Source organism: Pithys albifrons, chromosome 13 (genome assembly GCF_047495875.1).
Source record: "Pithys albifrons albifrons isolate INPA30051 chromosome 13, PitAlb_v1, whole genome shotgun sequence".
NCBI classification, from domain to species: Eukaryota; Metazoa; Chordata; class Aves; order Passeriformes; family Thamnophilidae; genus Pithys; species Pithys albifrons.
The window spans coordinates 608,766-622,584 of NC_092470.1; the positions used below are offsets into that span (position 1 = coordinate 608,766).

General features: G+C 46.9%; 1 protein-coding gene across 10 annotated transcripts in view; it reads right to left on the bottom strand.

The window, feature by feature from the left end:
• The window catches only part of HERC1 (HECT and RLD domain containing E3 ubiquitin protein ligase family member 1), a 123,025-nt gene that overhangs the window by 97,499 nt on the left and 11,707 nt on the right, over positions 1–13,819 (bottom strand). For 8 of the 10 annotated variants that reach the window (XM_071568807.1, XM_071568809.1, XM_071568806.1 and 5 more), the window contains exon 1: positions 7,747–7,905. The exons of 1 other annotated variant lie outside the window; for it this stretch is intronic. The gene's annotated coding sequence lies outside the window, so the exon portion shown is untranslated. Of the gene's footprint in view, positions 1–7,746; positions 7,906–9,829; positions 9,885–13,819 lie in introns of those variants that run through there. One more of the 10 variants, XM_071568800.1, reaches the window with a different exon arrangement.

Here is a 13,819-nt window from a genome sequence, read left to right on the forward strand (position 1 = left end):
GAAAGGCAGGTCCTGCACAGATGGACACACAACTTCCCTGGAGGAATTTCCATGTCAGCTCGGAAGTGATGGGAGATACTGGAATCTGCCACCCAAGAACCACCTCCAGGAAGCTGCTGACAAGCCTCCCCTCCTGGAAGAAAACAGGAATCTCCCAACTGGAGTTTAGATTAAAAACAATTCCTGAGAAGGTGCCGTGTGGAGATGGGGAGGAACATTGCTGGGATGGATTAAGGAAAGGTGGGCATGGACTGAGGCCGGTCCTTCTGAGGGAGGAACAGGAACACAAGGAACAGCTCCAGGCAACTCCAAAATCCTACAAGAAGGTATTTAAGTTTGAAAGTCAAGTCAAGAAAAAATAAAGGGTTTTTGTTTTGTTTTAAAGACGGTTGTACAAAAGATCCCTAAAAAGTGGAAGACAGGAATATTATCTTACTAATTTAAAAAGTAGAGAGTGTAACAGCACGGCCTCCCCACAAAACACGTGTTGCTTTTTCAGTCCTTAGCACACACATTCAGCTTATCAACACACAGAAACCACCAAAACGTGTGCAAAGGAGCAGCTAATTTTAGGGCCTTTTCTTTTTCTGCAACACAGTGGCTCTGCCTCATTGCCAGAGGCAGGAGATCACTGGTATTCCAGCAGGAATAGCAGAAATCCACAGATATGGAAGAAGGTACAACTGCTGCCCAAGCTGCTAAAAGGAAAAACTGAACAATCACCTCAGAAATGCAGCAAAACTTTGAAGTACAGTGACTTCCATTGCTTGTATGCCCCTGAATCTCCTGCTTCGTTGTTATTTACAGCTTTGTGCTTTCCCCCTGTGTACAGGGACCAAACAAGCAAACACTGTCACAAAGGGATAAAAAGCAAACCTGATCTGACAGAAGTGTTGTCAGATGGACACAGCAAACAAGGGGAATGTATTTTAACCTGGTCTTTAGGCAGGGCTTTTCACAGTCCCTGGAGATTTTCAAACATATACAAATGCATCATGTTATATACAGTATCTTCAGGCAGTATGAAGAAAATACATTTTCTTAAATCAGTGCCTCCAGCACACACACTGAAGATATTAACAAGAACAGAGTTTAACAAAGCCACATATACCACATTTTCCTTTACCTCAGTCTGACTCCAGCAGAAACCAACCTCACACAAACCCAGTTATTCTGACACAAGCCAAGTGCTCAGGCTCCCAGCACTGCCACAAAAGCAGCTCAAAGCTCTGGAAAAACCGCACCTACCAAGCTGTAAACATTTACATGTCCTAAAAATCCCAAGTTTTCTCAGGGGAAAGATAAACCTCAGGAGCACTCACTGGCTCCCTCTGTGCAATCAGCAATTCCAGCAACCTTTGTGAGATGCTGACTTCATTTATTTGATGGGAACCCAACGAAACGAGCAGCTCTGGGGCTGTGCAGCCACATCAAAGGCAGGAAACTGCAGAACATGCACAGAGCTGGGTGTGAAAGTCTCAGCCCTGAACTCTCTGCCCTGCCTGTGATGTTACATCCTGTACTGCACATCAGAGTACTCCCCTTCACCCACTGACAATGCACGCCCAGAGCTCACAGAAGGTCCATTCACTGTACCCAACACGGGCAGTCTCAGTGAAGTGTGTGAGGTACCTCAAAAGCATGAGGGCACCTGGGTGGTTTCACACAATCAGAAAACAGATGGCACACACTCCAGCTCCTGATACTGCTACGAGCAGCTAAATCTTTGTTTGCAACACTGAGAAATAACTGCTGTGGATGGGCCAGAAAAATCGAGCAGTTTGTGGCTTCCACAAAACTCAGAAAGATTTCACAACCAGAATAATCAGGTAGTAACTAGCTCATTAAGAATATAATGCAATTAATTCATTGCATCAAAACTGGCTATTGAAAAACTTTTTTCTGGAATGTTATTTTAGATAATTTTTGATAAAGTAAAAGTTCCAAATGCATAGCTGATCACAGCTGTGGAAAAGTTAATTTATTTAAAATATGACAGAAAACTTGATGCAGTATGTTCCTATTTACTGCCTCACTCTGATGACAAAATTACACTTCCACTATACACCTGGAATCTCTTCAAAGTTGCATATTTCAGCTGTGGAGCATAAGCACTTAGAATCCTTTTATTTTGCTAATTCAAATAAATGTAACATTGTTCACAATAAACCAGAACCTTTATTCTGTATCCAATTCTATTAAATTATTGTTTCAGTATTCTGTCAAATTCCTAATACAACACACAAAAACTGTATATTTTTAACTCGTCTGCAGCACCAGCTGAAGGAGACACTCTCTTTCCACAGAAGCCCTGCAAAGCTCTCACCATCCACACCATATTCCTTTGCCATTTCCTATTTCCCTTGTTGTTCCATGACCATCTGTACTGACACAGGACCCCACCTGAGGCCCCAGTGATACCCGTCTGTGTTCATGTGATGGCTTGAGAGCTGAAAGGGCAATTCAAGGCACATTCAGTCTGTGCAGCAGGACTGTTGTCTGGGTTGGCCAAGTTCCAGTCCAAACAGTTCCTCAAGTTCCATAAAATGACATAAAACGAGATTACCTGAAGTTTTTATCATTCCACTCTTCCATACTTCTTACAAAGCAGGCACAAAGTCCCACTAAAATCTTGCTTCACATGCTTCGGAATGAAGCAATTTTTGCAATCCTTATTGAAGTTTTACAATCTGAAAGTACAACTAAAAGAAAAGCAACCTGATTGCTTCCCTTTTTCCATAAATAAAGGGTGGTATATACAGGATTTAGCACCAGGTATCAGGGCTCCAAACAACCTTCACAGCTTTCTCCTTGAGGTGGTTTAGAAATCAGGAATATATAAAAGTAATTAAATCCTGCCTTGTCATAGGCCAACAGCATGAAATGTAGAAGCAATGCAAAACCTGCAAGATGTTTCATACATGGCCAGGGAACACCATGACAGTGAAAACCAACAGGACATAATGTTGCCTAAATGAGTTATTTGTTCAGTATTTCCCTCATGCCAAAAAGTGCTCAAGGTCACTGTGCAAGGTAAAAACCCTCACATGTTCTTTTTGGGCAATCCATGTAGTCTGTTCCCAGTGTCAGGGCAGGTGAATGGGAACCCAGACAAAACAGCCATGGGAAAGAAAAAGAGGAAATTATAAATTAAAAAATATTGACACTGCAGAGAAATGACTACAAATTACCAAAGAACTAGAAAAAAGAGGTAAAAAAGAAGCAGCAAAAAAAGCAAAAAGGGAGAGGTGTGGGGTAAGAGGAGATGACAGCAAAACAAGGCAGAAAAAACGAGCCCTGCTGTGCTACAAACGTGCAATGGCAAGGCAAGGAGCAGAGGGAAGCAAAGCTCAGGTGTGTGTGTGGCTCAGCTTCGCCAACGAAGCTTTGGGCAGGGCTGTCCCCACGTGCCCTTCCAGCCTGCGCAGTGGATTTCAGGTGAGGCTCAGCCTGCCCAGAACTGGCCCCACCGTTTAACTCCTGAGGTTCATCTGCCACGGCCGAGCGAGCTTGGACAGGGACAGTGAAGTCCTCAGGACTAGAACCTGCAGCACCCGGCATTGCCCAGGAGGTCTCCCATCCAAGGACTAATCCAGGGCTGACCCTGCTGAGCTTCCGAGATCTGACGGGATCCGACGTCAGGGAGGCACTGACTGCCCTGGGAAGCAAAGCAGAAAGGGCAAAAAGAAAAAAAAAAAAAAAAAAGGACCGCAGCCACAGCAGCTTTTCTTCACCCCTCAGAAACAGCCCCAGTGACACCCAGACTGGCACCAGTTCATGGGAACATCTGGATCCACTGGGCACAACGTCCACTATCCCTGCTCCTTCTGCTCAGCATATGGAAACCAAATTAATGACACCATCATTCAGATTAAGATTACTTACCCAGACAACTGCCAGCTTTTCTTTCCATATAGTAAATTCCACTGAGGTTTATAAAGTAAGCTGAAGTTCTTCCAAATTCAGCCTTCCCTTGTTGTTTATTTAGGATTATTTACTTATTTATTATCTATTATCTGGTCATTTTTATAATGCTGAAACCAATATAACCCTGTGCTTTCAACTGGTCACAACTGGTCACTCAGAAAACCTTTTGGGAGACAGGCAAAGGAGGACAAAGTTATTTTTTAAGTTATTAAGAAATTAAAGCAATTTGCCCTTTTGGCCTTATGCTTCTAAAGGAAATGATACAAAAACCTAATCATGGTTTGTCAATGCAAACCCTTGGGTTCTGTATAAAGTCTACCCAAGCAGAGGAGAAATAAAAATTATTATTATTGTTCTGCAGAGAAACTTTGAAAAGTCAATTTAATCCATTACTTCTTCAGATGCACTGCAGCATACCAAAGTGAAAGCTGAGAATGTAAGACACTCCACACACACAATCATCAAAAACTGTTGGTAAAAAGAACTGAGAAGCAGAAATCCCCATGTACCAAAAACATTCCAACAGTCTAAGCAAAGTGTCTGATCTTACACTGGAAAAGGGATGAAAACCCTGCTGAGGTTTTTTTCCCCTACCACTCTCTCCCCACAAAAGGTACAATCACTGGTACTTCTCCTGTGTAGTCACAGCATTCTATTAAACACAGACACAGACATCTCTTGCAAAAACTACAAACATCTTTGAGATGTACTCACTAGTACTCCTGACTTGAGACTGAGAAAGTCAGCAATGAATGGGGAACTGCCATATGGACAGACAGGCAAAACTCAAACTCATTTCAGGTCAGCTGTGATGGAAGGGGAAAGCTGGACTGTGGCCTTTACATATACAGATATAGATATATACAGATATACACATAAATATGCACATGTATAGAAAGGGGATGTAAGAAAGATGGAGAGAGAACATCTATCAGGGCCTGTGGTGCCAGGACAAGAGGAAAGGGTTTTAAATCGAAAATGGGCAGGTTTCTATTGGAGATAAGGAGGGTGGTTGCCCAGCCAGCCGTGGATGCCCCTCCATGCCAGCATTTCCTGTTCACATTTACAGTTCTTGCCTCAGAGCACTCCCAGCATAACTGACTGAAAAAGAAACTTCTGTTGTATAAATTCACGCATTTAGAAGGAAATGTTTTGACAATGAAATTTCTGTATCATACAGACCTGACAGCAAAAAAAATTTAATAGTAGTAAGGAGGACTCACACTGCAGGCTCTTCTTGGAGCAGCAAATTATCTCCAGCTTCCAGCAGAGAATGTGATTGCTTGAGTGACCTGAATTCACTCCCAACCAACTTGATGCCATCAAGTCAATCCCAACAGGCAGTCCAGGGCAGAGAACACACCTGGCCAGTTCCAAGGGCACAGCCACACTTGCTGCTGCCTGGCAAACTCCATGGCCACTGGGTCCCACCCTGGGATTTGGGTTTTTGCCATTCAGAATTGACAAGGGTACCTCCCAATGCTCCCAGTGCCCAGGAGCAGCTGCAGCACGGCCAGTTCATCCAGGCAGCCCCACCACAGAAAAGTCTCCTTTCCTGAGGGACACTTTGGATACTTCTAAAGAGAAAACACCTACTAGATTTGAATGTTCCACATGACTGTCAGGCACTACAGGAGACAGACAAGAAGAAAACCTGCCAACAATTTTTGGAGTACTTCTGGGAAGCAACACAACCACCACAGGGCCCACCATTCACCGAGGTGCTTCTGACACCAGGACACCAAACCAGCTCCCTTCCTGTAACTGAAACACAGCAATGTAAAAATCCCTCAAGAGTAAGATGAGTGACTCTACAGGATCTAAATGAAGACAGTTGTATTGAAAGGATAATGACTTCATAACAACCTGTGACCAGAAATCAAATGCCTCCTTCATCAAGTCTTCCTGAAATACATATTTTTGTCTCAATTACTTATTTCTAAAATGGGGATAAACATGCTTCTCCACTCCATAAGTATTGCAAGAATAATTACACTAAAAACAGACAGAAATCTTATACTAGAAGTGTGTCTTAAACAAAAGTACTTGTAGGTATATACTTACTAATTTTACTACCAAAATACAAATTTCACATGGAGCTTTCCCCACCCATAAAACAGTCCTATCATCAATGATACTTTTAAAATATGCAGAGCACCTTGTACTGCTTTCTTTGAAAAACAGAGATCATGCCTACCTGAAATTGGTAAAAACAAAAACCAGCTGAGATGTTCAGTCACTTCACTTAAACCTTTTCCTAATCAGTTACTATCAAATTCAGTTCTGAAATTACAGAAGCAGCTTTCACTGATTTTCCAGTGAAAAGATTAAATTAATGAAAAAATGCTGTTATATTCTACTACACCAAGGATAAGTCATATACTTTATATCACTATTCTTCATTAACAATTAGATAAATACCTCCTCTACACAGTTTCCAAAAAGAAATTTTCACACCCCTACGTCCCCCTCAGCTTACACAAAAAACGTGTTTATCCTCAACGTTCAGACAAAGAACAAAACATACATGACACACTGAAATAGCACCGTCAGAACAGAGAGGAAATCCTCAAACATGTAGAAGTTTGTATTTGGAGACAAGGAGCCACCAGGTGTTTGAGACACAACCACTGTGCAAAAAGCCACCCAACAAACCCCTCAGGGGTGCGGGGGCACAGGAGCCTGGCAGTGCCCTTCTGTCCTGTGGCACAACGTGGCACAGCTTTGGCTCTTTCACACAGAACTAACGGGCCCCTCCCAGCCCACTGGGAAGCAGCAGCAGCAGGCTGGCCAGGTACACACTCTGCCTTTCCAGGTTAAATGCCTACTCTGGTTTTGCCCCTAAGTATGTGAGGCTCAGCCTGGAGATCCAAGTCCCCCAGAGTCCCATATTCCCACGCAATGGAGCACATGTGGAATACATGGGGCCTCCAGCAAGGAGCAGTAAATCCAGCAGGTGTAAACTTACAGCTTGGAGGTGTTAAGAACCAAGAGCACAGAACACTCTGCTGAACTACAAATCTGATCAGCCTCAGGAGACACCCCAGCGTGTGTACACAGACATGTACACATGTATGATACATGTACACAGAGCACAGGGGCCCAGGTACAGCAAATCACACAGGCCATGAAGGAACAATCGGCTCAGACATGTGACAATAGAAGATGAAGATGTTTCAACAACTGCATTAAATCTCCATGTACACTGTGAAAGGGAGAGCACAACAAAAGGGTTCTGTCCCCAAAAAAATCAAACAAAAAAACAAAACAGGAAAAGCAGCATGCATATAGTAAGTTCTAAAGAAAATTAATCATATGCAGCTAAAAAAAACAACACACCACAAGGCACCTGCTAGGCCATCACTATGGAATACAAAATAAATAATCGCTAAGCAAAAGCATAAATATAATTTCCCAGTATTGCAAGAAAGAGCGAGCAGCCGAGCCACGGGGCGCCGGTGGGATGACAGGTGCGGAGGCACGGGGGCAGCTCAGCCGGGCACACACAGACAGACACACAGACACAGCCCGGGCTGGACGAAGCGGCCCCCCGGACACAGGCCCGGCCCCGGGGGGAAGGCACGGCCGCACCCGGGGCGCTGCGGGGCCGGGCAGGCACAGACCCCGCGGGGACGGAAGGGAAGGGAAAGGAACAGCCGCCGCTGGACCGAGCCCGTGCCTCTGCCCCCGCAGCAACGGGGCGCCGGCACGTCCCGGGCCCACCTGCCCGGCCCCACCTGCCCCCGCGCACCGGGCGCTGCGGGGCCATCGCCCCCAGGCCTCCCGCCCTGCTCGCACCCCGCGCGGCCAAGCGCTCACCAGGCAGCGGCGCGGGGAGGCGGCGGGCCCGGCGGGTGCCGGGAGGTTCCGGGGGTCCCGGAGCGGTGCGGGGGTCCTGGAGCGGTGCGGGGGTCCCGGAGCGTCCGCCCGGGCCGCGGTGTCACCGGGAAAACATGACGCGGGCGGGCACCCGCCGAGATCTCGCGGGGCCGCCGCGCAGCTCTCGCGAGAGCGCCGGGCCCCTCCGCCGGCCCCGCCCGCGGGGCGCCTCCCGTGCGCGGGAGCGCGCGGGGCTCCCTCGGGAGCGCGCGGGGATGGAGCGGGAGCGCGCGGGGCTCCCTCAGGAGCGCGCGGGGATGGAGCGGGAGCGCGCGGGGATGGAGCGGGAGCGCGCGGGGCTCCCTCGGGAGCGCGCGGGATGGAGCGGGAGCGCGCGGGGATGGAGCGGGAGCGCGCAGGGATGGAGCGGGAGCGCGCGGGGCTCCCTCAGGAGCGCGCGGGGATGGAGCGGGAGCGCGCGGGGCTCCCTCAGGAGCGCGCGGGGATGGAGCGGGAGCGCGCGGGGCTCCCTCGGGAGCGCGCGGGGATGGAGCGGGAGCGCGCGGGGCTCCCTCGGGAGCGCGCGGGGATGGAGCGGGAGCGCGCGGGGATGGAGCGGGAGCGCGCGGGGATGGAGCGGGAGCGCGCGGGGCTCCCTCAGGAGCGCGCGGGGATGGAGCGGGAGCGCGCGGGGCTCCCTCAGGAGCGCGCGGGGATGGAGCGGGAGCGCGCGGGGATGGAGCGGGAGCGCGCGCGGGGCTCCCTCAGGAACGCGCACTGGCCCAGGACAGCGCTGGCACCGGGGAGCGCGTTCCCGGCGGAGCCGCCGCTGCCACCGCGGAATCCCAGGACGTGCCGAGCTGAGAGGGACCCACCAGGACCATCCAGTCCAGCCCTCAGCCCTGCACAGGCCCATCCCCAGGAGTCACACCCTGTGCCTCAGAGCATCATCCAAACACTCCTGCAGCTCTGGCAGCCTTGGGGCTGTGCCCACTGCCCTGGGGAGCCTGGTCAGTGCCCACCACCCTCTGGGAGAAGGACCTTTCCCTGAGATCCAACCTGACCCTGCCCTGGCACAGCTCCAGCCATGCCCTGGGTGCTGTCCCTGGTCCCACAGGGCAGAGATCAGGGCCTGTCCCTCAGCTGAGCCCACAGTGTTGTCTCCCCTCAGTCTCTCCATCTGAACAGTGCTGGGAATGGAAACATCACCAAACCATTATTTGTCTTCTCAAAGTAAAACAGAAAACAGGTTTCACATAAAAGCAACTAAAAAGGAAACTGGTCAGTGGAATGAAATGCAAATTTAGGTGAGGATACTGATGGATGTGTTGGACAGTCAGTGAAAGGATGAGGTGCTGCTGCAGGGGTAAAGCGTGGGCAGAAAGGGCAGAAGGAATCACAGCAGTGCACAAGCAGGAGAGCACCCACAGAAGGTGTTTCCTTGGACAGAATGTACAGGACAACAACAAGGAGGAGTAACAGTGTCACTGGGACAGAAATTCCATGTCTGAAATAGCAGAAAAGTACCCAGTGAGGAGCTGCAGGCTCAGGTAGTGGCAGCGACAGTGACGTGCCCAGATCAGTGAGGCCACAGTGGCAAAACCAACACCACGAGGAATCTGTTATACCCACGTGGATTGGGTACAGTCCTACAACAGGAGAGATGCCATGACCAAATCAGTGCACTTGTTAATGACTAAAGAAAGGGGAGAACTGACAAGAAGCAAGAGGAAAACTGTGCACAGAGTGAGTGCATAAGTTTGGGAACACCAGCCTAAGGTAGGAACCTAATGGAAGTTTACAAAGATTGGTAAAGTCTACAAAAAAATCAGTGAGCAGGGAATAATTGTTTGCTGTCTCTTCCAGTGGAAGAGCTAGAGGGTAACAGGTGGAACTACCAAATTCAGAACAAGAAAAAGAGCCATTATTTCTTCATTCATGTATAATTAAGCTGTAGAACACCTTGCCACAGGACAAAATGTGATACAAGTTTACCTGGGCTCAAAAAGGGAGTGGAGAAATACAAGAAAGAAAAAAATCCATCACAGATTCCCAAAGACATCTCCTGTAGTTGAAAAATTACCTGACCCACAGAAGGTCGTACAGTATTTGGGGACACATTGCTATGTGCTTCCTCTTGCCTTTTCATCCTGAGGCATCTGTTGATGGGTGCCTGCTCATGGCTTCATAGTTTTTTTGCAGCAGAATAAAACCCAGATGCTTTTCCTTTGAAAGGTGTTTGACCCAACCAAGATAAAAAAGGACGAGAAAAAAAGTCTGTTAGCAATTTACCCATGGCAGTATCAACCCACAGAGCAATGGTCAAGACAACCCATTTTTGTTCAATAAGTTTTAAGACTTTTTCTTAGTTTCTTGCCCCTAACTGCACCAGCTTATCTTCTGTCTAAAGCCATAATAAAACTCTGCTGTGAATGAGCAGCTTCTTGGTTCATGACACTACCTTTACAAACAAACACCTCCAAAAAACGGAGTAAATTACAAAAACACTTTAAAGCATTCCTGAAGTATTTCAGATATGCCAGCTGAAGGATACTGTGTAAGAAAACAAGCCTAAAAAATTCAACAGATGCATGACAATACATTCAATGCAGAAATGTGCAGCAGATCTGCCAGAGGACAGAGCAGGATGAGCAGGTGCACAGCTCTTGTACAAGCCCACGTGCCCCACACCCACACACTGACATTAACCACGGCAAGAGACTGCACGTTTCATGGCTTGCAGGCTCCACCAGCAGCCAAGGGTTGGACAATTCTCAAAGAAGTTCTTAGTTTTGCAAGTATTTAATGCTGTTAAGTTATGCACACTTAGATATTAAGTTCATAAAACTGCAAGGTTTTCTTATTTTATTTGTCAAGCCTTGACACAGCCCATCAGTCACTCTGCAGTACTGAGAGTTCAGAGTTCCCACCTTCCCCTTTGCCTGGGGACAGGGGTACAGCTGTTTCCAGAGGTTCACTGATCTCAGAATTTAAGTTATGCTGGAGGGCAACTGCCATTTATCTTTGTGAATTCCCACATGAAGCTTGTTCATTAGATATCAACTGTTAATATTTGTTATTAACCACAATCTTTGATGTCTCAGCATCTAGAAGTCAAGTGACTTCCTCAGTGTCAGAGCTGGAGCCCCACTGCCTGAGCTCCTGACTGCACCTACAGCCAACTGGCATTCAGGACCTCTCCAACTCAAATAAAACCTGGGATGGCAAGTGATGCAGGATGTGGAGGTCTAATCTAAGCAAGAAGGGAAGTATTGTCAAAATTCCTGAGAACACAAACAAAGCCAACAGCATTCTACTCTACAGTAGTACCAGTAGGTCTAAAAATAAGGCTATAAATAAAGGGAACAAGATCTACATTTGCTCTGACAACACCAGAAATCAGCCACCTCATTTGAGAGTAGATTATCATTAAATGAAAACATAGCACAGTTATGGGTTTAGCTGATAGGTCTAAATTTAGGCTTTAAAGTTCAGACCAGGCCTGGGATTGTCAACTGACTTGAGCTGGGCTGGGCTAGCTCACAGCTGACTTCTTCTAGACAATAATATTGTATTCCATACCATGTTACCACGTCGTCTCAAAAGGGGTAAAATCCAGTGTGTGGGAGTGGCTTAGTCAGTTCCACCATGGTTGAAGTACAAGCAAAACGTGCTAGAGTTGTTTTGCTGTGCTAGGCCTTGCTCCTGCTGCTGCCCCTGCTTGCATTTTGTTTGAATTCAGGGAAGTAGAAACATTTTGTTGTTTCTGTTTCTTGCTATGTGTCTTTTAGAGTACATATAGATCTAGAGTAATAGACTTTGTATTAATTGGGGAGTGGGAGGTTATTTCTTGTTATATATAACTTGTGTAAGTGTGTGTTATTTTGTAGTTTTCTCTTAATTTTCTCTTTTCTGTATAAATATATATAGTTAGTTTAAGCATAAACCTAGTCTGGAGTTTTTTTCCCCCTCCTTTTTCTCTTGGCTGGTTGGGGGGAGGAGGAACACTTTTTTTCTGTACTTGGGCAGTTGGCTTTTTGCCAGCTCAACCCAAGACAAGCACTCACATCCTTTGGAAATTCCACAGGCTTCTGAAACTCTTTTGGGCACCCTGAGGACACATCAGAGGAAAGATTAGCCCTCCAGACACCTGCAGCAATGTATTAGCAGGGTGGAAATAAAAAAAATTGAGGAGAGTTTTGTGGGATAACCTCAGACACAGGCCAGGAATACCTGAGTCACAGCTATTCAGTGGGCACCACCATCCCTCCTCTGCCCCTCCTTCACAGCAAGCACAGGCAAAAGTCTCCACACGTCGCAGGAGTTCAGCAGGTAATGTCCCTGACGGCAGGACATTCACACCTTATCTCTGTGCTCTCACCTCTCTTAAAACAGATATAATCCTTCCCGATGACTGCACACCTCTCACATCCCAGCCTCTGGCTTCCCTCCTTCCCAGCTTCACTAAGGCAGGTTTTTTGTAGCATCCAGCTCTAGGAGACCTATTTTATATCAATGATTTCCTATTATTTCACATGAATTGCTGCATTATTTATCAGTTTTAAATATACTGTTATGTAATCACATCAAATGTACTTTTAATATTAGGCAATGAAGATGAAGATATGGTAATGAAAGAACAATGTGCAATTTAACATCAACCTTTTTTCTAAAGCTGTTAGTGGTTATCCTTTATTTTTAGTAACCACGTTTAACTCTTTATCTCCTTCTGATCCAAACGTTACACCAGGGCTATGACCAATTCCACTCTCACTGTTTTTGTAAGATCTTTTTTGGTAATGCAGTGTCCAGGACAAGACCCAACACTGAGCACAAGACTATGCTATTTATCCAGGGCTTGTTCTTAACTACTTTTCCACAATGCAGGATAATTTTGGAGCATTACAGAAAATGGGATTTAGATATGAAATACCTCAACTGACTGTTTTTTGCTTTTATTGCCTCTGTTTTCCCAGGAGACATCACCAATATTGGCATGCCTTGCCATTGTCATGGCAATGAAAGGAGTCTATACATTTTTGCATGTGACTCAGAAATGATTTTATACAGAAATGGGACAACAATGAGAATAATGGACATCAGATATTTCTGTGCCACCAGTTAAAAAGTGGTCAACGGAAAAAAAAAGAAATATTTCAAATCGGCACCAAAAGATACTCAACAAAATGTCCTTGATTGGATACAAGACACCAGACTGTTACTTGTGACCATATCTTGCAATTAGGACTGTGTGGGTACAGCTTTGTCACTCCTGAGCATTATTAAAATCACAGTGAACTGCCTGGGCAGTTGCTTAACCAGACCAGGCCCACATTTGCCCAAATATGCAGCTCTTGGTGCTCAGAAATATGTGAGGAGTTTTGTATTGTGGACTCATCCCAATGAAAATTGGGATTTCAATTGTCTTGAAGCACACTCGTCTCTCTGAGGGCTCACTCATGGCCAATGAGTACACAATTTGCACAAGGCAAGAGAAATATTTTAGAGCAGCAAGTTTACCTATTAAAAGCTGAGGGAAGGAGCCTGTGTCAGTCACTGATCAGGTGTGGAGGAGGCAGTGGCAAACACTAAGAAACATGACTGAAACCAGCCTACACCAATCTAGGAAATGTCTTGGAAAATTATTTTTAGCTGGGCTATAAATACCACTCACCTATGTCTTCTGTGTGTTACTCATCACAGCACCAGCTCTTTTCCTGGGTACCCAGGGTACCTGAGGGAAGGTGTTATTGCATCCTTTGCCTGTCCAGAGGTGCCAGGAGTGGAGTCACTGAAATACATGCATCTGCGTCAGGCCTGAATTTCACCCTCCCACTCGTGTTCTGGAGTGCCAGTTCTCTGCTGGGCACTTCCCACTTGCACCAAGCTGAGCCACACCAACTGCTGTTTGTTAGAAAGCAACCCAAAGCCACATGCACAGGGCCACTGGCACTGCCCCAGCCCAGGTCACCACTGCCCCAGCATGGGCCACCTGCCCCAGCCCAGGTCACCACTGCCCCAGCATGGGCCACCACTGCCCCAGCACAGGGTCACCACTGCCCCAGCATGGGCC